Source organism: Nomascus leucogenys, chromosome 15 (assembly GCF_006542625.1).
Source record: "Nomascus leucogenys isolate Asia chromosome 15, Asia_NLE_v1, whole genome shotgun sequence".
Taxonomy (NCBI): Eukaryota; Metazoa; Chordata; class Mammalia; order Primates; family Hylobatidae; genus Nomascus; species Nomascus leucogenys.
The window spans coordinates 6,100-14,517 of record NC_044395.1 but is presented as its reverse complement, the minus strand read 5'-3'; the positions used below and the strand labels follow the sequence as shown (position 1 = coordinate 14,517).

The window sequence follows — 8,418 nt, the reverse complement described above, 5'->3', positions numbered from 1 at the left end:
TCTGTTCACATTCTTTCTTTCTTTGAATATTTTTTCCCAGTGGCCAATATTTGATTCTGTTGTATTATGGCTAAAAGGTAACTATAATACAGCAAAATAAATTTGGGAACAACATAAATTTTGTGAACAAAATTTGGGAACAAAACAAGAAGTCTTTGGAATAAGTGATCCCATCACAATGAATCAATTTGCCATTGGAACATATTTTTACAAAGTAACACATATGTGTTACTACTGTAACAGAAAACATGTAAAGAACATTTGTTTTGATTTATATATCAGTCTGCATTGTTTAATTTTTTGTGTCATAAACGCTCTTATTTAAAAAAAAACAGGACTAGTTAACAGTGTCAATTACTAGTAATTCATGGTATAAATAATTAAACAAAGAAGTGTTAAAAAAACACTGTTTTAAATAAAGTTTTATTTTACATATTTTTTTTACTTACATAGAAATTGCCAAAAAAGAGCAGAGATTTCCCATGTAGCCGCAAGCTAGTTTCCTCTAATTAACATCTTCTATCCGTGTGTCTCACATGGCTCATTAATATCTTACATAATTTGTCACAGTTAATGAACCAATACTGATAGACTATTGTTAACTAAAGTTCATATTTCATTTGGATTCCCTTAGTTCTGTCTTACTCTGACCCAGGATCCCATCCAGGATCCCGCATGACATGTAGTCATCACGTAGGCTCTTCCTGGCTGTGACAGTGTGTCAGGCTTTCCATCTCATGATGACCTTGATAGTACTGAGGAGGATTGGTCAGGAATTTTGTAGAATGTCCCCCATTGTCGCTTCATGTTCTCAAGGTGAACTGTCACCTTTGATGTTCACTTGGAGCATTTGGCAGAGCTACCATTTGTCAGGTTTCTCCACTGTGAAGTCATTTTTCCTCCCTGTCCATACTGCATGTGTTCTTTTGGAGCAAGTCACTATGCAGAGCCCACACTTACGGAGTGAGGAGTTGGCTCCACCTTCTTGATGGCTGAGTGTCTACATCAATTATTTGGAATTCTTTTGCAAAGGAGATTTCTATGCAACTCCATTTGCTTAATCACCTATGTATACAAATACAGACACCTAGATAATCACTTTAAGCTTTAGTTATTACTCAACACTGCAGCATTACGTTGCACAATTCATTCCTGTGTTGGCCATCGGTAGCTGTTTTTATTGGCTCTTATTTTTCTTTGATATATTTTAATTTTTTTAGTACTTACTTACTTTCTGATACTTCCAGATTATCCTGGCTCCTATATTTACTGTCCCAGTTCTAGTATCAGACATTTCTTCAAAGAGCCTGATTCCTTTCAGAATGGCAGGAAAACTTACATCTGGCTGGTGAATGAACACATTGTATCTTGTCCCTCATTAGCAATGCTAGGAAGTACATGTGTGTATCTAACCTACCTACACACACCTAATTATAAAGTTTTCTATGTAGAACTGTGTGTATCTATATTAAACTAAACATAAGTTTACGTTGATGTTTCCACCCCTGATCTACTATCACAGGGATCATTCTAGCCTTCTCGCCTTGCTAATTTGTAACCTCCCACTTCAACAGTGAGAAACCTGGTTCCCACCATCTGCGACTTATGTAAGTCATTGTTTTATTCCAGATACAGACACTGTGGTTTTACAATTGTTCACAATTGCTTCTGTTGGAAAGAACTTTATAAAATGGAATCCAGTGATGAAGTATAGTTCATTTGCCTTCAGCCTACAGATTCTATTCATTTTCAGAGTGACTTAGGTCAACACCATTTTCCCTGCACCTTCAGTGAGTTTTTACCTACATTTGTGTCTTAGTCCATTTTGTGCTTCTGTAACAGAATACCTGAGGCTGGGTAATTTATTAGTAAAAAAGTTTCATTTGGCTCCCAATACTGGTGGCTGGAAAGTCTGAGATTGGGCAGTTGCATCTGGTGGGGCCTCAGTCTTTCTCACCTCATGGTGGAGAGTGGAAGAGGAGCAAGGGGTGCACCAGAGATCACATAGCAAAAGTGAAAGCAAGAGGGAAGCCAAGGAAGCCAGACTCTTTTTAATTACCTACTCCTGCAGGAATTAATCCATTCCTGTGAGAGCAGAGCTCACTCACCCCCATGGAGGACATTAATCTATTCATGAAGGATCCGTCCCCATGACCCAAGCACTGTCCACTAGGCCCCACAGCCCCACACTGCCACATTGGGGGTCAAATTTCAACACTAGTTTTTGCGGGGACAAACTACATCCAAACCACAGTAATTTGTAGCATAAATTCTTTTTCACATGATGTATTCTGTCCTGGGATACTCCACATCCTGAGTAATTTTATTTAATTTGAATAGAGTTTGATTTACCCATTTGGCCATGAAATTCTGCATATTTTGACAAATGCATTGTGGCAGATATCCCACTATTAAAGTATCATATGGAATGCTTTAAACCCCCACCCCATGGAGCCAATGGCTTCCCATCTGTGTAGTTTGCCTTCTCCAGTGTCTCATTAAATGAGGTCACACTGTGTGTATCCTCCTCAGACTGTCTTCTTCCCCTTAGCAATGTGCATGCAAGATTCACTCATGTCTTTGTGTGGGTTGATAGCTTGTTCCTTTCTATGGCTAAATAGTATTCCAGTCCATGAATGTACCACAATTTGGTTATGCATTATGGGGAGCAAAACCTTCCTCTTCTAACTTTGTTCCAGGGCTGGAGACCTTCAAATTAACTGACAATAGATATATTAGTAGGAGAGACAATACTTGGCTTCTTATTCCACAAGTATCATTGTGGGACAAAATTCATCAGATGGCAGGATCCAGTTTATAAAGAGGTAAAAATAGCCCCAAAACAAGAAACAAGACTAGAATCTGATAGTCCACAATAGCTATAGTTTTCCTTTAAAAAAATGTTTTTTGAGACAGGGTCTGGCTCTGTCGCCCAGGCTGGAGTGCAAAGGTGCAATCACAGCTCACTGCAACCTCTACCTCCTGGGTGTAAGTGATCCTCCCTCCTCAGCCTCATGGTTAGCTGGGACTACAGGCACATGCCATCATGCCCATCTAAGTTTTGTATTCTTGGTAGAGATGGGGTTTCACCATTTCACCCAGGCTGGTCTTGAACTCCTGGCCTCCCAAAGTGCTGGAATTATAGGCATGTGCTGCCATGCCTGGCCACGTTGTAGTTTTCCATTGAAACATGAAATTTCTCTCTGTAGTAACCATCATTTTTGATCATAAAGTAAGACTATTCTTGTTTTAAAAATAAGTCTAGTTTTGTTAGATTTTGCTTGATTATTTACATAAGTGCAGCAAGAACAGGAGATGACTACATAGGTGCTTTCAAGTTTCTTTGCTGGGAGTTTTCATACAGAATCTCAGATTTCACTTTTAAAGGTCTAATTCAGGCTAAAAGCCAAGCTAAGAACATACTATCAGATTTCAGCTGCAGTCCTCATAGCTTTGTGTGAATTCCTCTCCTCTTGAAGCCCCCAAAATATCCCTAAATTCCTGGGCCTACCAGGAAATGACCTTCTTTACTAACCTGTAAGGCTGCGAACCCTGTAATCTAGGTATCAGGCTGGCTTTTCTCAGAGTGCTGTTGGGAATGAAGTTTTTGGTGTTCCAAAAAAAAAAAAAAAAAGAATTAACATGGAAACAAATGATCTCTTAGCGAGGCGAGCTTTACTTTCTGCATAAAGGGTGCTACTCAATAGCTGTCCAGCCACAAGAGCACACCAAACAAAGGAGACAGAGTTACTTATAACCTGATATGTCTACCCTAGTGCTGTGTCCAGTTTCCATTGGCTGAAATAGGACCTCACATTTTACACTTTACCTGATTGGCTATTAGTTTAAAACTTTCTTAATTAGGTAAGGGGAATAGAACAAAGAAAGAAAAGGAAGTTGCCCAGGGATAGTTAAGGAAGCATCTCCAAATAAGGAATGGCATGCACTACAGGCTGGGGCTTGTCTAGTTCCGTCCAGGCCTGCTGGAGCAAGCTAGGACAACTGGTTTGGAACACACACACACACACACACACACACACATAAAAATAGTGGATAGCTGTGACTTTATAATCTTTGAGGAAGAACTTTCCCATTTCTCACAGTGCTTTGTAAGCATTGTCTCCATAAAAGTCAACCTTACTTCCTTAAAATTGCTGGTCATAACTGATCTTAGGTACACTTCCTAAATATGATATTCCAGTAAAATAACCAAAATTTCCAATTATGTCCTGTTATAAGGCGAATAGATTCTTACTGGACTTTTGCTAACAACTATATCATCGTGAAAATAAGAGTATTCAGTAAGGATTTCAAAATTCTGCAAAAATCAGGCAGGGAGAAAAGATAAATGCTTCATTTCTGTTTACAAAAGTATAATCTACTAAATTGTTGTAAGTTACAGTTAGATTAAGAGAAAGAGATTTCTTAAATCCAGAAACTAGAACATTAAAGAACCAGCAGTGCTCCAAAAAGCTATAAAATTATAATCAATTTTCATCAGTTCATTCAGTGCCATGTAATCAATTCCAGTCTTGCTGGATCTTGGGTTAGCAGTGTCATGAACCCATCAATTTCTCAACCAGACTTCTGGAGATCTTCGCTGAGTCAAGTGCATGGTCTTAAAGTTATTTAAGCAATATCTTCAGAAGCCTATAACCAGAGTACCTGTCATGGGCTTTTCCGTGAGTCTCAGAGGGAGTCCTGTGTTGGAGATGAACATTCTGACCTGTAGCTGATTGCAGGAGCTTTCAGAAAAGCATCAGGGGGAAGTAATATCTAAATAACATAGAGTATGAAATGGCTGTGATGAAAGATCTGATGAGAGTTCATTATACCACAACTGACAAGGATATTCGATTTTTTCTGTGGCATACAACATTTATTTATTTATTTAGAGACAGAGTCTTGCTCTGTCACCCAGGCTGGAGTGCAGTGGCGCGATCTTGGCTCACTGCAAGCTCTGTCTCCCGGGTTCACGCCATTCTCCTGCCTCAGCCTCCCGAGTGGGACTACAGGCGCCCGCCACCACGCCTGGCTAATTTTTGTATTTTTAATAGAGACGGGGATTCACCGGGTTAGCCAGGATGGTCTGGATCTCCTGACCTTGTGATCCACCCGCTTCAGCCTCCCAAAGTGCTGGGATTACAGGCATGAGCCAGTGCACCTGGCACAAAATTTAAAATAATAATTGGAATTATGACTCATTACTCTATACTGGCACATAGCATGGATAAGGAGGACATTGACACATTTCCAGGAATTTTATATAATTTCTGAAAACATAACATTTTACCCATACAAATATAACACAGGGAAGGTTAGGTATCTCTTTTTATTTGTATCTTATGTATCATTTTCCTTATAAAAAATACAACCTACTTTACTTGTGAAACATGCCCTACTTTTCTTGCATGCTTTGCATAGAGTTGTTTCTAGTTATTCTATTATGTCTAGTAGTTTTATTTACATATATTGATTATAATTTTAATACTTAGTAATCTCTTATTTTCCAGAGAAAACTAGGAAGTAGACAGTTATAAACTGTCGTATATTAGCATTCTATAGTAGGTTAGAAAATGTAGGAATATACCATCTCCCAACATCTAGAGGGATGTGTTTCCTCATAATACAATTTCTCAGTGTGGCAGAAAAAAAGATGTTTATTAATGGGCCAAAATATCTTTAGTCTCTCTGTAAAAATAGGAAGCCAAAAGTATATAAACTTGAATTATTTATGTTCAGTAATTAACGTTTTAGTATTGTATCTTATTTATAAATGGTCTAGATATTTAAGGCAAATCTTTTACTTAGCTTAACTTTAAGGTTAAAAATTACCAAAAGTACTTTGGAAACTACTGTTAGGCAGATTTACTGTAAACAGATTATTTTTGAAATAATGCTTTTCGCTTTTCGCAAGATGGCACCGAAAGCGAAGGAAGCTCCTGCCCCTCCTAAAGCCGAAGCCAAAGCGAAGGCTTTAAAGGCCACGAAGGCAGCGTTGAAAGGTGTCCACAGCCACACGCAAAAAAGAAGATCCGCATGTCACTCACCTTCAGGCAGCCCAAGACACTGCGACTCCAGAGGCAGCCCAGATATCCTCGGAAGAGCACCCCCAGGAGAAACAAGCTTGACCACTATGCTATCATCAAGTTTCCGCTGACCGCTGAGTCAGCCAGAAGAAGATAGAAGAAAACAACACGCTTGTGTTCATTGTGGATGTTAAAGCCAGAAGCGCCAGATCAAACAGGCTGTGAAGAAGAAGCGCTATGACAGTGATGTGGCCAAGGTCACCACCCTCATTTGTCCTGATAAAGAGAAGAAGGCATATGTTCGACTGGCTCCTGATTATGATGTTTTGGATGTCGCAACAAAATTGGGATCATCTAAACTGAGTCCAGCTGGCTAACTCTAAATATATGTGTATCTTTTCACCATAAGAAAATAACGTTTTTCATAAGAATGACAAATTAATTAGAATGAAATCTATAAGCTTTAAGATTTTACATTTCTAGTAAGTATAATATTAGCTTATTTGACTAGAACTCAATCAGAATAGGAATTTATGTTTGTTTTATATTCAATAGTGATACCTTTGAAGACATAGTTGTTTTATTACACCAAAAATATTATATTAATCTTATTTAACTAAGTTTTATCCAAATCGTGTTAACTTAAAACACATTTGATCATTTCCTATATTTCTAGGGTTTGGTGAATATTTCTTTATAAATGCTTATTTTTTTCCAAGCCAAGTTAGAATAGAGCACTTTTAGAGGATTTTATAAATGAATTTTGCAATGCTATCTGGAGTTAGGAAAATATCACATATATATATAACATACATTAATAGATATACAAACACAAATAGAGATTTCATAGCTTTCATCCTGAAATTTCAGCCATGAATCGGGCATAAATATTCTGATGGTTAATTTTAGACATCTACTTAATTGGATTAAGAGACACACATAGCTGGTAAAACACAATTTCTGGGCATATCTGTGAGGGTGTTTCTGGAAGACACTGAGATAACCTGACCCAATGTGGATGGGCACTGATATGGTTTGGCTGTGTCCCCACCCAGATCTCATCTTGAATTGTAGTTCCTATAATCCCTACATGTCGTGGGAGGGACCCAGTGGGAGGTGATTGAATCACGGTGGTGGTTACTGCCATGCTGTTCCCATGACAGTGAGTGAGTTCTCATGATCTGATGGTTTCATAAGGGGTTTTTCCCCTTTGGCTCAGCACTTCTCCTTGTTGCTGCCATGTGAAGAAGGACGGCTTTGCTTCCACTTCTGCCATGATTGTGAGGCCCCTGCAGCCATGTGGAACTGTCAGCCCATTAAACCTCTTTGTTCTTTATCGATTGCTCAGACTCAGGTATTTCTTCATAGCTGTATAAAAATGGATGAATACAGGCATCATACAATTGGTTGAGAGCCCAGATAGAACAACAAGGAAAAGGAAAGGTGAATTATCTCCTTCTGAAATGGAAACATCTTTCTTCTCCTGCCCTTGACATCAGAACTTCAGGGTCTCAGACCTTTGGCCTCAGAATCAGAGTTACACCACTGGCTTCCCTGATTCTGAGTCCTTTGTGTCTGGAGTGAGCCATGCTACCAGCTTTCCTGGTTCTCCAACTCGGAGACAGGCTATTGTGGAACTTCTCAGCCTCCATAATTATGTGAACGAATTCCCCTAATGAATCCTCTCTCATCTGTCTATCTACATATATCCTATTGATTCTGCCTTTCTGGAGAACCCTGACTAATGTGATTACAATAACTACAAAATTCACTAGTTTATATAGAAGAATTGGTTTTTGTCTTTGCCCCATTTTATATTTGTATTATAACTCTGTATCTGGAAAATGGAACAAGTTTTTTTCTTCTTCATATGAGGGCTAAAGCTTTTCTCTCACCAGCATTTTTGGAGATTTTTAAGGTTTTTTTTTTTTGTTTTGACGTATAATCTTATGGAGGGTGAGAAATAATTTTTTTTTTCTATTTTATTTTTCAGCCCCAGGTGTTTGCTTTTGCAGATTCTTCAGCACGTTGAGAGCCTCCAAGGCATGGAGCAGGGTGCCTAAAATTTCAGTGATTATAGGGAGTTGAGAGACTCAATTGGGAAAGGAAAGGTCTAAAAGGAGGCAATTTTGAAGATAAAAATTTTCTCAAAGGAGCCACTAAAGTTTGAAATAATTCTTAGTAAAGTCATCCAAACAGGAAAGGAAGTAGAATTAATTCCATATTGGTGGAACACATAGTCAGCAGAGGTTTGAGAACGGAGAATTTAGTCAATTTTAAATTAGTCAATTTAGGATAATTTTTTGTATTTTTAGTAGAGACAGGGTTTCATCATGTTGGACAGGCTGGTCTGAAACTCCTGACCTCAGGTGATCCACCTGCCTCGGCC

General features: G+C 38.5%; 1 pseudogene; it reads left to right on the top strand.

Moving 5' to 3' along the window:
• Positions 1 to 504: 504 nt before the first annotated feature.
• Positions 505 to 7,028, top strand: LOC101178201 (annotated as a pseudogene).
• The last annotated feature ends 1,390 nt before the right edge of the window (positions 7,029 to 8,418 follow it).